We start from the raw sequence: 25,528 nt of genomic DNA on the forward strand, positions 1-25,528 counted from the left end.
AAGTCTTCAGTACATTCAAAGAATATAACACAAAAGAGGCATTGCTTCTCTAGGGAGTAATTAAATGTAAGACATGTAATCCATTTCTATGATGAAACGCAGATTTCTCATTAGAAGACAAATCATTCATTTAAATCAGTTGAGTAGGATAGTATTAAAAGAAAATACATCTGGTTACATTTAAGGTTCAGAGAAAAATCATGTACACAAAGATCCTTTGGCTTTCAGCCTGGAGGATTTTCATGAGGTTGTCAATCAGATATCTTTTTATTCAGTTTAAGCGCCTATTCTTTAAAAAAAAAAAAGAAAAAAAGAAAAAAAAAAGGGACTCCCAGGGAATGTTTGCAAGAATTTCAAAGTGAGTCACACAGATTAGTACTCACAGTTTCCAAAAACACTAAAGCCGACTCGGTGGCTCTGGCAATGGAGGGTGAGTAGGTTAATCTATGTCCTTGACTTTTACCATCCTTTTACATTTTTTGCTCTCATACCAGTGAGTATCATGTGACTCACTCAGTATTTATTTTTGTATTAAGTGCTGACAAAGTGTATGTTAAAGGAAGAGATATCCATGTTCTATTCAGAATTTAAAAAAATTGGAATCCCTGGATAAGCTTTTATTGCTGTTACTCTACCAGTCACTGCTGGGATAAACTGTGTTCTTCCAACATTATTTTCTGGGATAATCAGTTCATGTATTTGTTGTCTTTTCATTTGAAGACAGGCTTACCATGACTGATGGTAGCATGGGCAGATGAGAGGACAGTAGCATGTTATTTTTTTCTGTATTATTTTCCTCTTTATTGACTTGAGTTTATTTTTGTCTTCCCACTGAGAAACAAAAGTGTCCCTCTAATATGAAGGGAAACACTGTACTTTCTTATTTCATATTTTATTCAGGCTTTGTTTGGATGCCATAAGTAATATCCTTCATTCTGTAACATGGACTGAAACACCTATTTATTTGCTTTTCCAAGTAACTGAATCATTAAATTTAAAAACTATATTAAATTCTTCTAAAAATTCAGGTACTAAGTTTATGCAATTTTCTTTACATGCTTAGCACATTTGTTTAATGTGCCAAACAAAGCACATTAAAATTTTCTGGCAGTCACCAGTAAATGTTTCTTATGATAATTACAGCTATTACATTGGGGTTTTGGGTAAGGGGATAATATTAATTTTTAAAAAAACATTAAAATTGTAAGCAATGTAGAATGATATTTGCATGATGCATTCATGGTAAACTACCTTTAAATCAAAGATGCTCAGTTGTGTAACATCGTTAGATATTGCCAGAATAACAAAATGTACCATGATTCATCTTGATAGTCACCAAAAGACTTTCACCTTATGAGAACTAAATTAATTGATACATGCATTAAGATTTTATATTTTGTTTGATTTTTTAAACTGTAAAATGTTGGAAGATACTCATGGAGTTTTCTGTGCATCTTATTTCCACCTATTTTCCCAAAGATGTTGAGATACATCCCCTACAGCCTTGGGAGACAGGGTCTCTCTCCTGGGATAAGGGCAAATTTGTTTCCTGACTGGAATAATAAAGGTAATTTTTTTCCAGTACAAACATTGGAGAGATTTACAAGTATCCTTTTTATAAGACTGGGGATTTATTGAGCTTGGAGTTCTTCGGCCATGACACACACCCACTATGCACACAACGTCTATCTGGGTCCTTCCATATCACCCCACAGGGCTTAGGGGAAAAAGGAACCAATGCAAACATGAAATTGAGAGCAATAAAGTCTTCTGTCCCTGACTCAACAGTCTCCTCTCTGCCAACACCTATAAAACTGTACCAGAATAGTTAGCTTGCAAGTAGGGTAAAATCTCAGGCTCATAGTTCTTGACATAAAAATAGCAGATAGACAATAATTACTTCTTAAATAAAGAGCACAAATAGCCATGTATAGCTGAATTCCATTACTTAATGTGGAGGCTTACAATTTTCTTTAGCAAAAGTGTGTCATAGTCTATACTTTATTTTATATGTAATTAAAACAAAAATACTATTTTAATGCTTCTCATTCTGAAACCCATATACCTTATGTCAATAAGTGATACTACTTAATAATTCACAGTCTTTTTGGAACATGGGAGACATAAATGAATTTTTAAAAAATCATATTTGATACCAAAAAAGGATTGGGTTTCTAAAAATCAGCAGATGTAACTAAATCAAAACAAAAACATTGACATTATGGGCTGTTCTTTCTCTGATATTGCTCTGTTTTACCAAGTCCCTTAATGGAAAAAGCACATCAATACGAGTCATTAAATGAAAATAATGACATATTGGATTTAATTTGGACAAATATGCTGAAATATTGTAGTTAAATTAAACTCTATTATTTAACAAAAAGTACTACTTAACCTATCACAACTAGTGAACCAAATCACACCAACCACTTTTCCTACCTCTCTCTAAATTGACGGTGATAAAGAACAGCAATGCTCTTGAGCAAGATACCATGCATGCAGTGTAAATTGTAACATAAAACTAAAGCGTAATTAACAGGGAAAGAAAAACAAAATTCTGACCCTCCAGGAAAAAAAAAGTCAGAAAAGATTTCCCTTTTCTCAAATTCTAAAAAATGATCACTTTAACCACTAAATTAGTTTAAACACCACTGACTCCTCCAAAGCCACAAATTTAAAATTTTTCCCCACAAAGCCTTAAAACATTTCATTTTCCTTTAACATTATGCAAGTTACAATAAGATTTCTACTAAAGCAAACAACTGCCCCTGTACTAAACAATCATTTCTTTAAATCATTTTGAGAACCCCCAAGCTATCAAGAAACTAACCACTAGGTCAACTGGTTTTCACTGATTCCAACACCTGCTGCTGAGTAATAGAATGACTCAAAATTTCTGAACTCTTTTAAAAAGAGCTTCACTTTGAGTGGGCTACTACTCACTCCTCAGTAAGGAAACTTGAAAGCCTTAAGTAGCTAAATTCTCTACTCTAGCCCAGATGGAATCTACAGTAGCTGGTGGAATGAAGGCAACAAAAATGTACTTGACAGCAGAGACCTGGTGTTTGTCTGCCTACAGGTTGCCACTTGGGCAAATTTTCAGCTTGTTCCTGTCCAAAGGGTGTGCTATTTTCAGGTACTCAATGAAAAATAATCTACATCAGAAAATAATCAGGTGAGAACTTTGGCATAAAAACAAAAGGATTCCAAACTAAACATATTCATGGCCTTTAATTTTTTTAGTCTTTTTAAAATTTAATTACTTTAAAAAGACAAGAAACACAATAATTGTGCGAACAAAAAATATTTTGAAATTAAGTTTGAATAATTCTAGAATGGCAGAAGGTAAAATTATACACAGCTAGTCATCCAAGCGCCTGTGATGTTTTATCATTCCTATGTGATGGTCTTCCTGTGGGCTTTGTTTCCTGGGTAGGAGATCCCTGGAAGCATACAGTGTTTAAATAGATTAATCACAGAGCATCCTGTCTTTATTGTGGTGTACATGTTTCTGGAAGTTACAAAGAGTATTATGCCTCTTATTTCGTGATGTCCTTTTTTCACCTTATTTCAAATATTCTTCCCAAGAGTACAAATAGTAAAGAGAATTGTTTAAAGAATCCAAATATATTGAACTTTTCTTTTCAAATCTAACAATAGAAATGTTACCAATTGTTAATTCATCTAACATCAGGGAGAAAAATAAGTATAGGGCATAGCTGAATTACCCACAGGGTAGTTTTTACAGTCAGGTGTATACGAACAAAAGTCACTTTGCTTTCTTCACCTGGAAATATAGGAATGCTATATCATTCCTTTCTAGAAAGAAGAACAAAGTAACTTTTTACAAAATGTTCCTCATCATTTAATGTATATGAACACATCTACTAATGATTCTACTGTAACTTTCAAGAGATAGGTATTTGTCCCTCTTCTTCATAATCCCAGAGGGAAATAACTATCATGAAACATTTTTAAAAGCTTTATAAATTATATCAATATAAAATAAACCAGTTCCTCCATTATATTAATGGTATCTGGCTTTTCAAGACAGAATTCACTGAGGATGTTGAAAATATAAACCACACACCAAAATGTTAGACTTCCATTTGGAGGCAAAAGCTAACTGGCAAGCCTACTTTGAGTCACACTGTGAAACCCCATTTTCCTACCTTAATTTATCTTGAACTGTTTATGTGATGGTGTTGTTTGGTTTGCTTTTATGGTACAATGCACTGGTATCTTCAGCCCTGCAGTTTATATGAAAATCAAATGTTCCTCACTTCCATAAAAAAAAACAGTGCAAGGTGATAAAACTAAATTAGGGAGGAGTTACATTGGTATGACAATGAAACTTTTGATGAGACTATCAAACTTTGAAAACAGGTCACTGAGAAGAATTAACAAATACTTTCTTTGGATTTTTTTTTTTAAGTAGATAAGATTCCCATCTCTGTGCGATGGCTTGCGTAGGGGGAGGCCGCAAACGGTATGATGGGCTTTGAATCGCCCAAGTTATTTTCCAAACTTAAAATGGTGCCATGACAGGTCCTCAAAGGAACTGAGAGAGTAACTTTCTCAATAAGTAAAAGCAGGATACAGTTCCAGATCACCAAAACTCTGCAATGCTGGTTTTGTGACCTTGACTCAGCGTCACTGGGATGTTACCAAGAAACCACAATTCTTGGCGGCTGCACATTCAATGTACAAATGTTTACCAGATGTGAAGTTCATATGATCTATGCTGTATAATAGAAACAAAAATGATTGTGCTGTGTAATACGACATGCTAGTTCATTCTGTGAGCCAGCAAGCAAGAGAATTGGTCTCACATTTAGACAAAGCCTATGGGCCATTAAGAAAACTTCTAAGTCCCACCTGCAATCCCCAGTTAAAATTAATCTCATATGCTTGTTAAGCCTCTGGGAAATTCTACTAAGTAAGGTTCCTTTCTTTAGATTAAGCATTCCATCCTTGTTAAATAAAAACTCCCCTGGGAGACATAAACTTTTATCAGTTATTACACTTCAGAGCAGATGAACTTCAGATCCTGCCTTGACAGTTGGTTCTGATATGAAAAATACATGAAGCTTGGTTGTTTAGATTGTAAAAGAAAGAGAAAGAATCATCAAGAGATAAAATTTAATACACAAATATTTTCCCACTATTATTTGTCTGCTTATCTATCATTCAACCATATGTATAGTCATCTACTATTATCCACGCAATGTGCTAAGCACTGAGGATACACAGATGAGAAAGTCTAGTGATGGCCTCAGCAAGTACAGGGTTTTATTGTGAAAGATATCAAATATGTAACTACAGTACAATAATAGAGATGTTAATGGAGGTACGTGCAAGGTATTGGGAGCTTGGTGGAGTGAATACCTAGTTCCTGGCTGGCTGAGAGGAAACGGGTAAATTCTCTGAGAGGAAGTAAAGTTGATCTGTGAATTAAAGGCAAACCAGGAATTTGCTAGATGACCTTAAAAAGACAGGAAGATAGTACCTGAAAATGCTTGAAAACACTAAAGAACGAGATGTGCTCATTGAAAAGATATTTATGGAGTGAACTGCTCATGGAGAGTGGGAATGGGGTGAGGGGTGAAGGAAATGAATGATGGGACAGGTACTCAGGAAACAGCATGAACATGGCCTTTTGCATTCAGTGAAGAGAAGTGGACTTTGTCTTTGAAGTTTACTATAGGAGGAATTTTTAGCAGAAACATATTCTGGTTCACCTCTTAGAAAGTTCACAATGGCAGCAATAGGGAAAATGGTGTACAGGAAGATGGAAAGTTCATGGCAGCAGTCAAATGAGAGGCAGTAAGGGCCTGAAGGATGGTGAGGGCAGAAATTAATTTGAGAGGCATTCAGGAGTTAAAACGGGCCAGGTCCTATGACTATTTGATTGGAGTGGACAGGAGAAAGAGAATGACCCCAGCCTCTGGCTTGAACATCTTGTAGATGGTGATGTCTTTCCCTGAAAAAATTCAGGAAAAAGAAAACCAAATTTTCTTGCTAGAGGGTAGAGTAGAAGAAATATAAAGCATCTTAGTTTTTAGAAAATTAAGCATAAATTTCATGTATGGACATGAAATGGTTCATACATGAAATTTACGCTTAATTTTCTAAAAAAGTATGGACAGATGAAAACGCTTACTTGACAGGTGAATATATGGACCCACTGTGTGCCAGGATTTGAGTAATGGGGAGTTGCAACTGATGCTAAGCAGAGTGAGTGGACATGGATCCTGGTCTGGCTTACTGTTTGCTTTTGAGTATCAAGGGCTGAGATTTTTAGTCCATTAAAACTCCTTGTATGGAATAAAACAAATGACTAAAGTATAAGAATAAGTAATTGCTGGTTCATCCATATGATGGAGTACTACAAAGGCATAAAATTCAAATGTTCCAAGAATGCTTAATGACAATTTAAAAAATATCAATCAAAGAAAAAAATGCAAAAAATGCAAAACTATATAGTAAGCTAATTACGTGATATTATATCTCTTTCATAGAAATGTCAAAAATTATTACTTTCAGATAATAGCATTATGGATATGTAATTTTTATTTTTTGATGTTTTCCAACTTTTCTATAAAAAAATATGCATTATTTTGGCTGGGTATGGTGGCTCATACCTGGAATCTCAGCACTTTAGAAGGCTGAGAGGCAAGAGAATTGCTTGAGGTCGGGAGTTCGAGCCCAGCCTGGGCAATACAGAGAAACACTGTCTCTACAAAAAAAAAAAAAAAATTAATTAGCTGAGCATGGTGGCTCATGCCTATAGCCCTGGATACTCAGGAGCCTGAGGTGACAGAACCATTGAGCCCAGGAGTTCGAATTGTACTGTGGCACTCTAGCCTGGGCAATAGAGAGAGACCCTGTCTCAAAAACAACAACAGAATATGCATTATTTTAAAATCAGAAATAATAAACATATTTTTAAACTTACATGTGTTTTAGATAAAGCTAATATCTCAAAAGGAGATTGCTCCACCAGAAAAACACATAATTGAATTATCTTATGCTAACCATAAGAGGTTAGATTATGCTGAGTAACAAATATATCCAAAAATTGTTGTGCCTTATAACAACAAACATTTATTTTTTGCTTATACTCTATGTCCACTATGAGTGGTCTAGTGGCTCTGCTCCACATTCCTTATTTTAGGATTGAGTCTGAGGAGTATGGTCATTTTCCAAGGCAAGGGTGAAGAGCTCTGGAGGTTCTCACACCGAAAATGAAATGCTCCAGTGCAGAAATATATGTTAATTTCCACTCAACTTATTGGCCATGAGTATCATGAGGCCAGAAAATATAATCTGACTGGGTACCTGAAATTTATTTGACAAACAGAACTAATAAGGATCTCCTATAACTACAAATTCATCCCCTCCAACACCACCACCACCAGCAGCGACAAAAAACTGGAGGGATTTTTATGGTAGTGCTTTTTAAAAGGCAAATCATGATCTGTTGGTTGATCTTGAAATCAACTCGGTGGTCTATGATCAATAGTGTTTAATAGAATGGAACGGAAAAGAAAATGTCAGAGCACATTGCATGTACAAAAGGTAAATATTGTGATATATTTGATACACATATTTCGAATAAATACAGATGTGCCACAGTGTAAAATGTATTTCTTTCTGTGTGTCCTGTAAAAAAAATTGAAAGTCATTTTCCTATGGGAGTCCCAACTAAGCCACATATATGGAAACATAACAATTTGCATACTAGGTTTTTCTAGTCCAGTGCCCTGTGACTCTGAAAGGCTGGGGAAATCTTGTATCAATCTCAAAGAACTCAGTCAAAGTTTTACTCTTTCTTTAATAGTACAGTCTCTCAATGATAAATCAGTTGAGAAATATCATAAAGCAAACTCAATTTTTAGCATCCTTTAAGTGCTAAGAGTATAATTACATTTTATTTACCCTAAAATAAAAAAGTCAAGTTTCCAAAGTTTTTCTTATTTCCGTACAGCCTCATTTTATTTTTTTAAGGAATACATATATTTTATATATTAATTCAAATGGTATCCTTGACCAGGATGAATTGTAATATAATTGTTTTTAGTTTGTATTGCTATTAACATAAACTATTGTCATGTTTTATAAGGTGATGATTTTTATCAGGCTTACTTATTTTTTGATGTTTAAGGGAAGAAAGCACAACTCAAAACCATAATCAATTGCAAAATACCTTTTGTATAAGTATCTAACTCCTTATCACATGCTTAATATGCACAATTTTAAATCTTTTATTTCTTATTTTCAACTGAGAAAACACAAATTTGAAATACACTAGCTGTACATGTTTATGGGAAACATGGCATTTATCAATTTTGTTTCAAATTTTTCATTTCCAAAATAAATTCATCTTAACTCTTAGTTTCTATCACCCATGTGAAAGGTTTATAATTGCCTACTTAAATATACGAGCTCCAATCAATGTTTTCTACCCTTCCCTCAAATAAACTTCCATGCTTTTTCCTACCTACCCTTCACAGCACCACCAGTTCAAAAGCCAATCTTTTGTTTCTACAGGAAAAATGCTTGCTGACCAGCCAAGAATAAAACACACCTCACATGGTCCAATCTTCTTTTACCTCCCAGATAACTCTATGCCACTTACTAAGGATGCCAGAAGAGGTTTCCTGAGGAAGTAACAATCAATGTGAATTAATACCATCCTGACATTCAGCAGACCCAAATAAAACATGACTATGTTTAAAAGAATGGAAAATAAAAAGATTATCCTCAAAAATAACTTAGTGTGCGATTTCTTACCATATAAAAGGAAGCTCTGGTATGGAAAAATGATAAACATCCTGCATTTGTTAATAAAGGAAGCATTATATTCAGTTTGGTAACAGCAACTTTTTTAAAAGTGATGAGTCACAATATTCAGTTCCTTCCTGGCGTTACTCAGCTACGTGTGGGTAAAAGAGGATAGTACTGGGAACTAGACTCTCTGTATCCCAACCAAGGCCACTAAGACATTGCAGGGATTTGAGCAAGAAAACAAGCCTCGCTAGACTTCAGTAACTCCTCTGTAAAACCAGGGGGTGAGAAGATAAACGAATTTGAGAATCTCTTCCATTTCCAATTGGCTACAGTTCCATTGTCTTAAATATTTTACTGATTATGTACACTCGTAAATACATGGTTAATAATCATCTTTCTAAAGCTGCAAAAAAAGTCATTTCTTTTCATTATTCAAACTGAATACACTAGAACTAATATGTTATGAATTTTCTATAATTAACATTTTATGATCAAAATTATAATACCTATCCTAGTTCTATTACTTTTAAAGAGTTCCAAAAGACATACACAGTAACATTCAGATCATTCTCTTTTCATAAGTTTTTTGATTGCTAAGCTATCAAGATGAAAAATAATCCCATGAAAATGTGCTTTCTTTTAAATGAGTAACAAGCACTACAAAAATCCAACTGAATTCTTGCAGTATATGGTTTAGGACTCCAACATACGAGATTTCTTAAACTATTTGACATTGTTTTCAACACACACAAAAAAAGTTAGCAAATGAATACCACAGTCAAATGTTAACTATCTGCTAAGTGGGATGGCAAGAGAGAACTAGTACACATAACCTTAAATTGTGGAGAGTTGGGGAAGACATATAATTGGGCACTGGAATGTGTCTTATTCTTATATTTGAATAAAACTATGTCTGACGTTCTAAAAACTGACAAAACTGTACTTTCAACTGAGTAAACAACGAAAACATCCTAGGAAAAAGCAACTCAAGAGAACTAAAAAACATTCTAGTTAGTAAATATTTTGGCTCACATCTTAGAAAACAAGAACAATATGCAATGTTTAAAAAGACATTTTAAACTTTGCTATGTTAGACTAGTGTGACAAAGTGAATTACAAATATTAACTGTCATTAAACATTTAGAAAAATTCTTGCAGAATAGATCTCTAAAAGGGGTCATGTTGTATAAACTCAAGACAGTATTGTTATCAAGTTTACTTCCTACAAAGCAGGAGATTCATGAGGTGGGAAACTCTCCTATCTCATTGTGCACTCCAAAGTCAGTTGGCTACGTTCTGTTATACAGACTTTCAGATGCAATGGTGTAAAGCAGAAACAGCTGCACTGGACTTTGTTCATGCTGAAAAACAGACATTTCTCAAGCATCTGCCAAGTGCAGTCTCAGAATTACAATATGTCAGACTTTATCCAAAAGGAGATGCTCTTATTTTACTACATCATCCAAATGCTTTTCAGAAGAAACTGCAAACAAGATCCCCAGAGCCACATATTGCTTGGTCCAAAATGTTCACTACATGGTAGAAGCAATAAAGCAGATATCAAAATGACTCTTGTTCCTTTCTATAATTACAGGTGCTTTAGAATATTGTCAGATTAACACTGAATGTGATACCTCTACAATTCCATAGCCTACATTGCTGGGAAGACTAGAAGAACAATAATACTCAGAGCTGGAAGAAAAAGAATTCTCAGAGCAGGAGGAAGAAAAGAGCTCTGACAGAAGTAGGTGCCTTTCAGAGAAGAATATACTTTACACAAATGAGGAAGAGTGGCCTCTTGAACACTGTGCAACTCTTCCTATTTGTATCCACAGTAATCTATGAGTTTGGGCACTTAGACTAGATTGACAAGACAGGCCCCAGGTAGCTTCCCCACTAGCAAAACCCAAGAGAAGCAGTAGGCAGCCATATCCCATAAATAAGACACTAATACATTGCCCAACTTTATAATTATTGGGGGCAAGCTCCAGATAGTTTTAAATACAAAATTGCAAACACAAAAATAGGCATACAAATAAGAGTGAACAAATATCAATAAAAACCAGCAACATGAAGAAAAACCATGAACTCTATGAATACATTAACAGCCATAGAAACAGTTATAACAGTAAAATGACTCATTTAAATCTAATTGATACATTCAGATATATATGTAAGAGTATTAGTGAATAAAAAGAGAAAGAATCAATTAGCATCTCAGAAAATTAAAAACTTAATAATGGATACAGTTGAAGATGGAAATAGCTAGACGGAAAATCAAGTTGAAGACTTCTACCAGATTACAATGCAAAAGAACACAGATTTTACAAAATATTTCAAAAGAATATTCAGAAGAAAAAACTAAAAAGAGACATATGGAGAAATATAGGAGATAAATGGTAAAGGAAAAAATTTCAGTGCTAAATTAACATTTGAATCTTCAAACTGAAAAAGCGTTACAAATATCAAGCTGCTTGAATAGGCAAAAAAAAGACCTATTTCATATTTTTGTGAAAAGTTATAATTCAAAGAACAGAGCAAAAAAATCCTAAGGGTTTGGGGGATGGGCAAGATGCCTAAAAAGAAATAAAATTTAGATTGTCTAGAGACTTCTTATCATAAAAGTGAAGCTAAAAAACAATGAGGGGGTAATCGATACCAATCAGCCATTAATAGGAAAATATGTTTTAGTTAATACATAGAAATATAATTATAAAAATTATGATATAAATAGGATTATAACTTCCAGAGATAACTGGTAGAAAAGGGAAATAAAGCAAACAATTCCAAATAACAGAAAAAAAAAGTTATAACAAAAAACAAGAAAGCATGGTAAAAACAGAAAACATTAGTAAACTTCAAGGAAAAAGTCCAAACATATTAGCAATCATAATAAAGTTTAATGGCTTAAATTTGCCTGTTTGGAATCCAGAAAAATTTGAAATTGTGTTTTTTTAAGTCTTTGTATATGCTGTTTACAAGAAATCCACCTAAAACTCAGTGACAGAAAATGTTTAATATAAAGGGGAGAAAAATAATTTACTAGGTAAATACTAATAAAAGAAAATAAATACAGTATGAAAAATAGAATTCAAAGCAAAAGTATTAAACAGGATCAAAAGGAATATTTCATATTTATATAAGACGCATTTCCTAAGAAATAAGTTATGAAACTGTAACCATTTTATTTTAATACTTTGTCATGAACATTTCCCATAAAGTTATTTACTTTCTATATTTTCTATTATATCTAAAGACACATTTACTGTTAAACATCATTTTTAACACTGCTTCATAAATGATACAAAAGGCAACGTTTTCCCTAATAGTACACATTTAGGATTTTTTTTCTAAAATACAAAAAACATGCACTTTTATCTCCGTCACCAGTGGAAATGCTCACCTGAAGAGTAATGACCTCCTCATTTCCCAATTCAATAGCTCCCTCACCCACACTCTCAAACTTCTCTCCTTTATCTTCATCTACTTAGAAATCACACCTTCTTAATGTGTGAGCACTCTTCTCGTGCTTTTTCATATCCATCTCTTAAAAGCTATCCTTTCTCTTTATTGGTCATTTTCTTTTGGCCTTTTTGTTTTTGTCAGGCTATTTACAAATGTATTCTTAGCCAACTGAACACTGCCCCTCATCCAGAAAGCACAACATCTTCCCCTGCTTCAGTGATTGCTTCCACTCAAGGACTTCAGTTCCTGCATACTGAAACATCTTATTTCCTACTTCTCTACACCTAAACCTTCCATTCCTACTAGGCAAGTTACATTGAGTCCCTTACGCCATTTCCATTCCTAGTTCTAAGGCTTATCTCAAAACACACTTTAATTTGTGGCTTATAGATTAATGTTCAGGGTCTAGGTAATAAACACCATAAACTTACAGAAACTTAGTATAAGTAATCTTGTATATACAATAAAGAAATGGGAGGCAAAAGGGAACATAAATAGCTATGAATATCAATGCATATATATGCCTCTGGTAAACCCACAAGCCTGAAGGTTAAAAACAATTGTGAACCAGGCCTATACTCAGCTGGTACAAAGCAGGGTTGCTGTACAGATTGTGTATGCACAGCTGTTTTGACTGGATCTGAACCCACTCCAATTGGCTGATGTTCTGGCTTTTCTGATTGTTTAATATTCTAAGCCTCATTCCTATTTGTGAGCACTTAGAGAACTTACAAAAGGAGTGAGTCACTGAACACTCTGCAGTGCTTGCTAAGTGCCAAAAATAGATCACATAAAACTAACCTGTACGTCTTTGATAGCTGTACTAGGCTGACATCAGGGGAATACTGTTCATGATAGTTCAAAAATGAAAATGAATTAATGTAAGTTGGATATAAGACTATTAAAATGGCCCCCTAATGAAGAATAACACCTGAGGTCAGCCTGGTAGGAGGTTTCTGGTGGTATGTTTTAGAGTTGTATGCTTTGCCCTGTCTAATTGGTTATTCATAATTTGAATGAGGGAAGATGATGGCTTGCAAATTAAATTTCTAGACAAAGCAAACCTTGAAAGGTGACTAACTGATGGAATAGAAGACTTTGGACAAAGAAAAAAATCAACTGAATAAATAATAGATCACTGTAACCAAGCAAAATTCAAAAGAAATACAAAACTTCTGGGATCCAAAATTTGGATTGTAGAATGCTCATTGGGAATAAAGTGGCTTAACAGCAGCAGGTCTGAGTAGACTAAATGGTCTTAGCTGCTGCCAAATTGAATTCATTCGTGTGAACTGGCTGTCAAGAATTAATTTGCTCTTGAACTACATTGAGGAAAGAACAGGGCTATATCCTTTCTATTCAGCCACCAATGGCCAGAGAGATCAAAACTGAATGTGTTTAGGGAAGGCTGACTAGAGTGGAGATATAAATACAAACCATCTCAAAGAAGTGGTTTCAGAATATGATGTTCCACTTGGGGCATCATATTAGCTGTCTTCAAATGCTGGGAACATGGAAAAAGAAATAAGGCTTGTTTCTGTCACTCCCAAAGTACACAATTAGGTCCAAAACCTGGAAACTCCAGGGAGAAGCTTTTCAGTTTAAGAAAAATGTTTTCAATAGATGAGGATTTCCCTAAAATAGAAAGTTTTCCATCATTGGAGGTGTCTGGTATTGGAAAGTATGCTCCATATGTATGCTATAGTGAGGGGTGAAGGCATCAAGTATTGTTGGGATAAACAATATTCGTATCACAAACAACAATTTGTAAGATACTGCCAGCCCTATGACTTGTGTTAACTAGAGTGTGTCTAAACAGAACCATTTGTTCAAACTGAAGCATGCTTTAAAAGGCTGGGTCAAGCCCCATCTCCTCCATGAAGCAAATCATGACAAAAACAGATCACATCTTCCACAGTGCTTACCTCTAGTATTAGACCATATGGAACTCAATTAAACAGAGTATTAGTTTGCTTTCTAAAAAATTGTATTTAAAATAGTCCATCTCACAACTGTATCATAAGCAATCTGGCTACGGCTTGCCTCAATCCACTAAGTACCTAATGACCACTGAAATTAAACTTGTCTACTCACTGCTCCTCTTGTTTTTCATATGGCATATATTCAATGTTTTTACAGCTGACAATATCTCCTTGCTGTGAAGGTGATGAAATATACAGTAATGGCTATTTGGGAGTTCCTGGTGGTGCCTCTCCATCTTGATAGTTTAAATTTTCTATAGTTTTCCATTTAAAACTTCTCAACTCCCTATTGAAAACAATGGTTCTAAAAACTGAAATCCATTCTTACAGTTTTTGATGAGAGCAAAATCTGCCTTTTCCTCCCCGTTTTTACTTGAGAACCTATCAATAGATGGCTCTGAGAATACAGAAATCCCAGGAAAAGAAAAAATTCGAAAGGAAAAAAAGCCAAATTTTAAAATTCTCTAGAGTCTACAGCAATAGACAGTAGCAAAGTATTGCACTCTAAAGAACCAGGGCTACATGTCTTCTTCATTGCAACTTGAAAAGTCTGCAGCTCTATACTGTCCTGATTACCTGAGAACACTCCCTTAAGTAAAACAGGTTTGCCCTGTCTAAGCATTGGCAATACTAAAACAATGAAATTTTTAAAAAGGAAAATGTTTTCTTCAGTTAACTTTATGATAAATGCTAATCCTTAGGGATAAAATGAAAGAGTAGATAAAGTAGAAAGCATAAACACATTTAGGTTTTAAATTAAGTCATTAGTGTTCAAATCAAGTTTGAAAATGTAAAAATATAATTGCTTCTCTAATCTCGCTTAGGCTGTTTAGGCCAAAGGCTCAAAAATATGACAGATTACTAGAAAGGAGATTTGGAATTTAACTTAGCAACCATATCCAAAATGGCACAGAATCATTTAAAATGTACACTTAATAAATTAGTCAACCTTAGCATTTAATAATGTCATAAGTCTGGCCAAAAATGTCCAATGTGAAATCACACGCTCCACCTGAAAATTAAAAATATTTAGAGGCACAGTTAAGGAAACACACATATATAAATGGCTCTAACTATTCTACAGAGGCAACTGGACATTCATTTAATTAATTTAGAATGACTCAGAGGTCAAATATTCACATTTTTTCCAGTATTCTGAGATATGTATCCTAAAAGTAATTGATTCTGATTCTCCCAGTGCCTCCACGGCTTTCTTCTATAAAGCCTCAGTTCATTCAATTCAATTATGTTTTTTTGTTTTATTTTTAGCTTAATAGACTACATGGTTAGTCTAAATACCATGTAAAAATTTATGTACATTACATACACAGACTTCACCACAGTTTTGAGGAGAACATGGATCTGACAACATATTCCAATTATAAGCCTTCACATTACTGGATATGGAACAATCAACAACCTGCTCAAAGTACTCTACTATAAGCAGCAATTGATTAGGGCTGGGAGCCTTGTAATATGACAACCAACCATGGCATCCAGAGAATCTAAGGGGAAACTGACCAACAAACTGAGTGCTCAAGGACAGGAATCATGTCATATTTAGGGCTGCATCCCTAGCACCTCGTCAAATCTTTGGAAAAGGCTGAATAAATATTCGTTGAATGGATAAATTAATGCATAGCTATACTGATACAGCAAATCTGGGCTGTAGAAACATGAAGGCACCTGCTGAGGAGGCAGTGGATGCTGAAACTTGGGGCAGTCTTCTAAAAAAAAAAAAAGCTTCCACAATCGCTAAATCCAGGAGCTTACCACAAACCACTTGCAGTTACTAGCAAGATCTGAGGATACCCTTAATCTCACCCAACCACCACAGTGACCTGCAGCTGTGCCATTATGGAAAAGGCTGACAGCCTCACGGACCCTAGAATCAACACCTATAGCCACAAAGCTTTAGCTCGAATGCTTTTGTCAGAGCTGCCACTGCCCTGCCACCTTCAGCGGACACCTTTCTCCCACATTCTCACTTCCCTCTCCCAAGTACAAGGTGGATAATGGCTAAAGTCTGGATTTGCATCTGCTCCAGGTCCTCAGTTATGTGAAGAACATTCTCACCTCAAGAAGCAACAAGCTTTCCAAAACAGAGGAATTCAAATATAAATGTGAAAAAGCTTAGGAGAATATTACTTATGTTAATAACTAATTTGAACTAATCTGAGTACTTTGTATCTGCCAGCCCTTATGCTAAACGTTTATGTGCATTGTTTTATTTAACCCTTCTGACCATACTATGAAGTAGATCCTCTGAATACCCACTTGACAGATAGCAAATTAAGCTTTAAAAGGTCAAGCACCATGCACAAAGTCACACAAGTGATAAACGTCAGAGCCACAAGCATACAACACTCATAAACTTAGCTATTACTCTATATGGCCTCAATGTATTAGAGCATGTAGCTTTTTTTGGCATTCACAAGGAGTAATAATATTTTCTACTTTTTAGAAATAATTATTTCATTCTCCCCAGATGTTGCCATGTCTATTTAGTGTCTGGTATTTAAAAGTACATCTGGTACAACATGTACTTTATGAATTATAGGAACATGAATTAATCACATTCTAACAATCATTATCTCTCACTTTTATGGGAATTTGAAATTATAATTCCAAATGTTTCCATATACAAAGCATGTATCTAAGTATTCATTTTTGCATTATAAAAATAATACATGTATTTAAAAATACACATGAGAAAACAAAAGAAAAGCATAAAAAGTCTATCATCTCACAACGCAAACATAACTGTTAACATTTTGGGAAACATATAATTTAGAGCTCGAAAATATAATTTGATTACTCATATAAACATGATTTCCAACAAAAAGCCATAATTCAAATTTAAAATTTTTTTCAAGTGTTGGAAAGACCAATGAAAAAAATTTTTATATAATTTCCACATAGAAGTCAAAGATAAATTTGTTTAGTCATCATGAAAAAGAATTTACAATTTGTTTGGAAGAAAAAGCTGTTATTATTCACCATTCACAGTAACATCCATCTTCAGTGAACATTCAAGTATGTTCCTATGGTTTCAATGTGTCCCCTCCAAAATTTACATGATGCCAGGGTAATTGTATTAAGGGGTGAGGCCTTTAGGACGTGATTAGGCCATAAGGGCTCCTCCAATATGAAGGGATTAAAGCCTGATATGGTTTGCCTGTGTCCCACCCAAATCTCATCTTGAATTATAGATCCCATAATTCCAATGTGTTGTGAGAGGGACCCAGTAGGAGATAATTGAATCATGGGGATGATTTCCCAATACTGTCCTCATGGTGGTGAATAAGCCTCACGAATCTGATGGTATTATAAGGGGAAAACCCTTCCACTTAGCTCTCATTTCCTCTGTCTGCCACCAGGCAAGATGTGTCATTCGCCTTCCACCATGATTATAAGGCCTCCCCAGCCACCGGGAACTGTGAAAAGCTATTATAAAAGAGGTTTCAGGCAGCTTTCAGCTGGCTTGCCCTTAGCCTTCCACCATGTGAGGATGCAGTGTTTCTCTCCTCTGGAGGGTGCAGCTATGAGGCGCCACCCTGGAAGCAGCTTCCACCTGACAACACAACTGCCGGTGCCTTGATCTTGGATTCCAGACTCTAGAACTGTGAGGAAATAAATTTCTGTTCTTTATAAATTACCCAGTCTCAAGTATTTTGTAATAGCAGCATAAAACGAACTAAGATGTACCTCAATAGGAATCTTAGGAATAAATAAACTCTACATTTCTCAGTAGACCAATTTCTTAAAGGATCCAACGACTTCATGTTGACTTAAACTCTATAAAAAGATGCTCTCAGATGCAACCCTTTAAATGTTCCATGATGGCCTCTAATGATTCTTTCAACTAAGAAAAACATACAAATAGCAAAATGAAAGAGAACTTTGCAAGCACTCTCCTTACTGTAGGCTTTTCTAAGCTTCCAGCATCTCAGTAAGTTGGTGGCAGGCTGGATGAGAAGCCAATTCCCAGCCCAGGGTCTTCTTGGTCTTTATTTAGTATTTGACACGTCAATATTAATGTTATCTAAATAGTAGTATAGAAATGACACATAATTTAGATTATAGGTACCTATCGTTTCGTTCACACTTCACACTCACATGTTTGCTGTTGTTACAAAAATACAAGAGTTTGAATTAGGTTCCATGTGCCTCTGCTTCTATTAAGAGCTCTGCATCTTACTTCCCCCTTTCAACCCTGCTCCCTCCTCATTCCATAGGCACCCAAGTAGGAACTCTGCCCATTCCTATACTACTCTGGTTAAAACAATTATCATGATGCTATGAACTGAAAGCTGCTCTCCCAAAAATCATGTGTAGAAGCCTCAGCTCCCAACGCGGTGATATTTGAAGACCAGGCCTTTGGGAGGTAATTAGATCACACGACTGGTGCCCTCAGGATGGGTAGGCCCTTATAAATAGACAGAGAGTTTATTTTCCTTCTCTTCATCATGAGAAAAGAACAAAAAGATCACTCTCTGTAAGCCAGAAATAGACGCCTTTCAAAAGCCAAATTGACCAGCACCTTGATCTTTGACTCCCTAGCCTCCAGAAACATGAGAAATACATTTCTGTTGTTTAAGCCACCTGCTGTATGGAATTTCATTTTAGCAGCCTGGGCTAACTAAGACACGTATCATCCCTCTTCCCCAGTTGATATTTCTCTTTATGTCATTTCAAAACTTAGCCCAGTGTTGCTAGCTAACAAAGAACATGAACAGGGAGAAAAAAAGTAAAGGAGCTGTAAAATGATCCAAAGGTAAACTGCCAAGAAGAACAGGTGGTGATCAATAGGGAAACGGTGGGGAGCAGCCTGATGCTCAGCACCCTGGGTATTTACCTTCATCACAATGCTTCTCTCTGGGATAATCTCTCCACTTGTTGCCAAGACATTACTTCAAACCACATTGAACACTTTCTAAAGATTAATAAACATTATGTCAAACGACAATCAAAAATGGTTTAAGAAATCCAGTGATACATCACGCTATGCTTGTTGAGGTTTTTAAATTTAATTTAGAAGCATTTTTGCCTTCTACATTGTTCAAGGTATTTACAAAATATTATTTTTTAATAATAAATTAAAGGGAGTTTTTCGTTTTTAAAAAAGAAATGGCAGATTGGCTATTAATAGACTATCTAAAACAGACCTTAGCAACTTTTTGTCTGAATCCCCTTTACCTAAGATAGCCAAGCACTTGGTAGACACTTAATAGCTATGTGATGAATGGCTGAACACTAACAAGGAATGTTCCTCCATGTTTTATCTTTAATATTCCATCTTCTGAATACTGCTGGAAGACACGTGCCTAGACCCACCCTATAAGTGGAACCAAACTCTCTCTTCCTAATAAAGTTGCAAAATACATATACAACAAGGTCTAAAAATGTTAAAGTATATTAATTTAGTATTTTAATAAGCTGTTTCCATTGAATCACCTATGAATTTAAAGGTTCTCATAAAAATACAATACATAAGTTTTGAGTGCTTTTATTTACCCATCACATAATTAATGTAAAATACTAAAATTCCAAAGAATCTTTTTAAAAGAACTTTCTAAAAAGCTCAAACTTTGCTAGAACATTTTACTTTGAATTTAAAAGAAAAACTTTTTTCTTGGTCCTTAGTCTTTTCTTCTTGACACCAGTGAGTATACAAACAAACAGTTAAGGGGTAGCATAACACTGTAATCATGGCTAAATTGACCTAGATGAAAACAAGACAAGTCCAAACAAAAACTAAGCACTGAATCAAACACAAGCATCTGGCAGGATTCCCAGACGGTCACTAAGCTTGGACTTCAGAAAACTGTCAATGTTTCCTGAAATTTTCAAAGCTCTCTCTGAGTATTTCATGGGTAAAAACCAAAATGCCCAAGAAAAAACATGGAGAAAAAATTATATTGAATTATTTGAAGTGACACAGGTGAAAAAATTATCCTTTTCACAACTGGTAATTTCAGATTTATTTTCTTAGCATTGTAAACATATTGCTTTCAGTGCTCTTTAATTAAAGAAATATTTTAAGTAAATGTCCCTGAAATTAAACTGGGATAAGTGGAACAGGTATAACTACAGTATTCCGATGGTATTCTGTAAGTTGGATTATGTGCCTTTTTGTCAACATTATCTGATTTTTCAGAATGCAAGACAGTTGAATGAAAAATGTACTAAGTAGAATACAAAAAGTATGAATTGTTATCCACTGCCACCACTAACTCCTCATGAGCCCTAAGAGTGACATATCCAAACCTGTTCCCTCATTTATAGTAAGCAAATTCTAACATCCCTAACCATTCTAAAAATTCTATGAGTACATGAGAATCCTATGGAAATAGTTAGTGTGTAGGTATGTTCCAGGGACTCTCTTTATAAGTGACATGATTACTTTACTCTTTTCACAATAAATTTCAAACATTCTAACACAGAACACATCTAAAAAACTGTTCTCAGGTGATTGAAATGTCCAGTCAAGTTTGGGAACCAGTGGGTTAAAGCAGTGATTCCCTAGGTGTAGTCTCTGGCCAGCCACAGCAGTATCAATTGGGACCTTATAAAAATGTTGTTCTTTATATATTATTTTCTGAGAAACTTTAAGTACTTCACTTATTCTGAGACAAATTATTCCACTAAATAAAACAGAAAAATCATGAAATGAACATCACATTAATAACCTAAATTACTATTTCCTTTTAGGATCTCACTTTCAGAGGTGAAAACAGAAGAGAGAGCTCAGCTTGAAGCATTCATTAAGGCCCAAAGTAAAATAATAGCACTTACTATGAGCCAGGCACTGTTTTAAGAACTTTACATATGTTAACTCATTTACTCCTCACAACAGCCCTACTGAGGTAGGTTCTACTACCCCAATTTTACCAATGAGGAAACAGAAGCAAAAAGTGATTATGTAACTTGTCCAAGTTCAAACAACTAGACAGTAATGAGGTCAGGATTCAGGGCTAGGCAGTCTGGCTGCAGAGCACATTGTCTTTAACCAAGAGTCTATGAAGAAAGTTGAGGAATTTGGTCTCATGGTTCATTTTCTTCCTATGAGACTGGACCACTTACCAGAAATAAACATTTCAACTTTGTTTCTCACAAGAATAGTAATGAAGCAAGCTAAAGAATAACGATTGCATGCTGAGAAATATAATCCATAAATAATAAATACAAAATAAAAACACATATCCATTTCCTGTGATAGGTTTTACTCATAACAGTTTCAAGATTGGCCTTAATAGTAAAACCATACACTATGGAACAAAGAGGGCCCTGAAAATGAACCTAAATGAATGCCAGGTAACCCTCATCAAAATATTTCTAAGTGAGCCAGGTTATGTAAACCAAGCACAACTTCTTTATGATCGTATCTGCTCTGGACCCTATGCCTATGAGAGGAGAATCATAAAGTCACTGCGGGGCATTGTGATATTGATCATTCCTAGTTGACCATTCACTGCAAGCAGTGCTGCCATATCTGTCACTCTGAATTGCAACATCATAGACTCTCTCAGCTTTTCAGTTAAGTTATCCATAACACATCATTTGATTACTGAGAGTCTGAATTTGCTCCTATATATCTCCATTTTTCCCATCAAGAGGTGTGCCTCTGACCTTTTTCATCCCCACAGCTACTCCTCTTTGCACAGTAAGTCAAATAGAAAACCCTAGTTATTATAAATTGTAATTACATTTAGTTTAATAACATTAAATTCTAATTCTAATTATGTTAATAACATTAAATTATAATTTTTAAAGTATTCTAATGAAGATCTGATTTCCTGGAGGACTTACTAACGTGCTTAGATGCTGGAACTTGCTTTATGTTTAGTCTTATAGAAGTCATATAAGATTGGTAATAGGTAGGTTACAACCTCCTGCATTTAAAGATGCCAGATGAGTCATAAAAGGCATTCTCAGTAAAACACTATTCAACTTATCACTAAAATAAAAGAGAATGGAAATTAATCTCAAAGTACGGAATAATTTGGCATCTTTTTTGGCATTAATACCATAAATATTTTTCACTAGATCTACTTGGTCCTAAGAGGATAATAGAGATCAGTTCCAATCAAATAATGTGAAAGGAATTGATTGTATGCGTGTGTGACTTCAAGCATTTTGAAATTATTGCAGCTAAGAAAGAAAAGGACTCATTACCTCACCTACCCCTTTTGCCAGTTTAGGCTTGTCCATGCTCTGCGTCCTCATTTTGTTTTCTCTTATATTTTCTTGAACAAACCATGATGTAACTGGATAGGGTTTCCTTTATTCTCTCTGTTAAGAACCTAAGAAACACCAGATAGTACTTCTAAACTAGCTCTCCTGAAGACTACACCATGCCACTTTTAGATGCTCTCTCATTATTTGGATTTCCTTTTATAAAGAAAAGTATTCTGAAGAACCAGATTTTATGGCTATTTAAATATGAATGTTAATACAACATAAAGGCTACCAGAAGGTGAAATCCTTCACCACAGTGACTAAAGAAAAACTAGGCTATTGATTTGAAGCTAATCTAAAACTTTTTTCCAGAAAGTTCCATAAAGTATGTAATAAAATTATAAGGATAATCTGAGGATGTCCATATAGTCACCTTCTAAGGGTGCAGTTGGTATTTAAATACAAAATATAATCATGTATCAACACAGATATTATTTTAAGGTGTTTGAGGATTATGTTGTTTATGGTATGTATACATGAGTTTGTATTTTAACCTAACAAATACTTAACTTACTATGCTAGGCACTTTGGAAGCATTATTTCATTTAACTCTGACAACAATGTGAATTATGAGGTAAGTGTACTAGTACGCCCCACATTTCACAGATGAGGAAAGTGAGGCTCGGAGAAGCTATGCAACTATCCAAGAGCACAGAGAAGCAGAAGAGCAGGTCTTGAACCCAGGTCTGCCTCAGACCAAAGTTCCTGTTCCTAAGCACTATCTAAATTTCCCCCAATTCTTTAAATGCAAGCTTAGTACCTAACCCTTAACAAGTCTATATACCTCAGTCACAAATTGGCACAGAAAAAAAGCAGTTTGGAAAATAAATGTTCTCTGTACAGAAAATCTTGGTAGAGTTAGCACTGTGTTCATTGCAGCACACATGTGCTGGGATTGGAGTCATGCCTATTCCAGATTTTCTTATCCAATGTCAGATTTCTAATCCATTTAAGCCCATTTGTAAAGTCATTCTATTTTTGTACTAATGGCTTAGAAACAGCTGGAACTATTTTAGCCAAAATTTTGAAATCTCAGATATCTATAAAAAGAAAAAAAAAATGGTCCACTTCAATAATCCAGAGGTCTGCAACACTGAATTCCCTTTGACTAAAGAGAATTGGCATGAATCCCTTAAACCCTCAACTGCTTTACGAAAAGAAAAAATACTGCATATGAGTTCTGTAACCTGCACTGATGACAGTGATGATCCAGGAACATCGCATCAGGGGTCAAAGATTCCTGTTATTACAGCTGGAAGACTCATGTATATTTCTTCCTTGGCTTCATTTCAACTTTTAGAAAAGGAAAAATTCCTATTCTCTCCTAAAGCAAGTATTCAAATTCTACTGCTTAAAAATTATTCGGTGATGGTTAAGTCTCCCCTTTATAAGATCTTTTAAAGTGCCCAGTATGCTTTTTCAAAAAAATATGGGCAAAACTCTACTAATAAATAAAGTTTTTCTGAAAAGTGGTCTGTTGTCTCCTCCCTTGGTGGAGGGAAATTTGCAGGTGTCTTCCCTGATTAAATAAGATCCAACTCAACAGTTTTCAAACTTGAGCAAGCACTAGCGTCACCTGGAGGGCTCATTAAAACACAGGTTTCTGGGCCTCAACCTCAGGTTTTAGGTTCAGTGGGTCTAGGGCGGAGCTAGAGCCCTAGATTTTGTTTGTATTTCTCAAAGTTACCAGGTGCTTGCGGCTGCTGGCCAGATGCCACACAGCGAATCACTGCCGTAGTTCGCTGCTTTCTATAGTCGACTGCACGTTGGAATCACCTGAGAAAAGTTTAAAATATGTTAATGCTCAAAGTCCCACCCCCAGAGATTCTGAGTAATTGGTCTGGGGTGCTGCTCAAGCATCGATTTTTTCAAAGGTCCAGGAATAAGTCCATAATGCAGCAACCGTAAGGAACCTCTGGTCCACCCAACACAGCCCCAGACCCACAGCTCTGCGCGCTCAGCGCCACGTGTGGACGGACGCTGGAGACCCTTCCAAGAAGCTAAAAGCAGAGGGTGGGGTTGAGCTCAGGGGAGTAAATCAACGCACGTTATCGTACTCAGAGGCCAAACACTCCAAGGCAGGAATCTGCACCCAGAGAACCTCCCAAGATTCATTAACATGAAGTAACTTTGCAAGACAAATCCTGACATCTCAGCCTCCAGCCTGGGCGCGGAATTCACCGGACGGTTCACCAACTGCTTTGGCGCAGGGAGAAGACGGCACCCCCGGGAAACCCAAAATGCCAAATTGCAGCCACTGGAGGGCCAGCCTTGAGGCCCCCCGAGATGTCATTCTGGCAGCGAGAGGGGAGTAGGAGGTGTCTCCTTACCTGGCGCAGTATCCAGGCTCGGGATTGCCGTCGCTGCCAGCTGAGTGTTGCACCAGGGGGACAGGTATGTTTCAGGCAGTGGCAAGCCCAACCCGAGCAAGACCTGAGCTGAAACGGATTGGCAGCCCGCCGCCCGGAGTCCGTTCTCCCTGCATCGGCCAGTGCAGAGCGCAGAGGCTCAGAAACTCGCTCTCAGCCCCCTGGAGGCGGAGCCCGGGAGATAAGGTTCGCGCTCCCCACCCGCCCCCTTTCCTTGGCCGAGGACCAGAGGGTGGATTTTGGATCTGGATCTTGAAGGGCGAACTGCTAGTGTCGCCCTGGTGGAAACACTAAGTTCAAATCCTGCTAGCATCAGAAAATGCACGATTGAGGATTGAAAACGAGGGTGGAGGAGCACCAGGGAAGCGCGAGGAGAGAGGCAGAATAAGGGACTGCCAGGAAAGCAGGAAAGGCAACTCACTGAAAGGGCAAACACCAAAGGAGGCAAACACTTGGGCAAAACCAGAGCATCGCCTGCACTGATGGAAGGAGGCCTGCCTCCCTCGCCCAAGGAGAACTCCCCTCTGGGGCATCAAGGTCCGTTGCAGCGGACTGATGTTCCTTGCTTTTAACCAAAAGTAATAGCTGCCCCAAAACCTGAGGGAAGTTCACTTTCAAATGGTCAACTGGGCAGTGACCTTTGAGGACTTAGCAATTACAAGGGAAGCCTCGGAATAA

General features: G+C 36.1%; 1 protein-coding gene across 1 annotated transcript in view; it reads right to left on the reverse strand.

Annotated features, from left to right (window-relative positions):
• The window catches only part of COL21A1 (collagen type XXI alpha 1 chain), a 197,604-nt gene extending 172,550 nt beyond the window's left edge, over positions 1-25,054 (reverse strand). Inside the window, exon 1 of the mRNA XM_073006080.1 lies at positions 24,812-25,054. The gene's annotated coding sequence lies outside the window, so the exon portion shown is untranslated. The remainder of the gene's footprint in view (positions 1-24,811) is intronic.
• Positions 25,055-25,528: the final 474 nt, after the last annotated feature.

The sequence above is a fragment of the Chlorocebus sabaeus genome, chromosome 17 (genome assembly GCF_047675955.1).
Source record: "Chlorocebus sabaeus isolate Y175 chromosome 17, mChlSab1.0.hap1, whole genome shotgun sequence".
NCBI classification, from domain to species: domain Eukaryota; kingdom Metazoa; phylum Chordata; class Mammalia; order Primates; family Cercopithecidae; genus Chlorocebus; species Chlorocebus sabaeus.